This window comes from Dicentrarchus labrax, unplaced genomic scaffold, assembly GCF_905237075.1.
Source record: "Dicentrarchus labrax unplaced genomic scaffold, dlabrax2021, whole genome shotgun sequence".
Taxonomy (NCBI): Eukaryota; Metazoa; Chordata; class Actinopteri; family Moronidae; genus Dicentrarchus; species Dicentrarchus labrax.
In genome coordinates, this window is record NW_026136709.1 from 7,088,644 (window position 1) to 7,089,150 (window position 507).

A 507-nucleotide genomic window follows, 5' to 3' on the forward strand; every position below is an offset into this window, starting at 1 on the left:
GACAAAATGCAGGGACAACAACCACACAGTTTCTGCACGAGCATATAAAGAACTAAGCATTGAAATAAAAGCAGCTGTAGGCTTTATATTTTTAAATTCTTAACCTGACCCACAAGGCAATAGTGAACAAACATATACCAAAGGAACACATTTGAATAACTGTCTTTTCTTTGTCTCCCTGCATTGTTGGTCATATTGCATTTGAAAAAGAATCAAAAACAAAATGACCCATAGATATTTGTCACCGATGGCATATATATATATATATAAGCTCTGTTAAAACTATTGTGTTAAAAAATTTGAATAGATTGATACATTTCTTGATTCACATTGACCTTATTAATGTGATAATCACATCTGTATGCAGATGTTTGTTTTTTCAACCTTTTCTCTGTCAGTTTATTCTCTCCAGGGTTATGTGGGGTGTCTGTGATTAGTACATTTGTTTTACAAAGCACACCCATTGGCACAATACCCAAAGCATGACATGGGTGGGTGTGTCTTTCA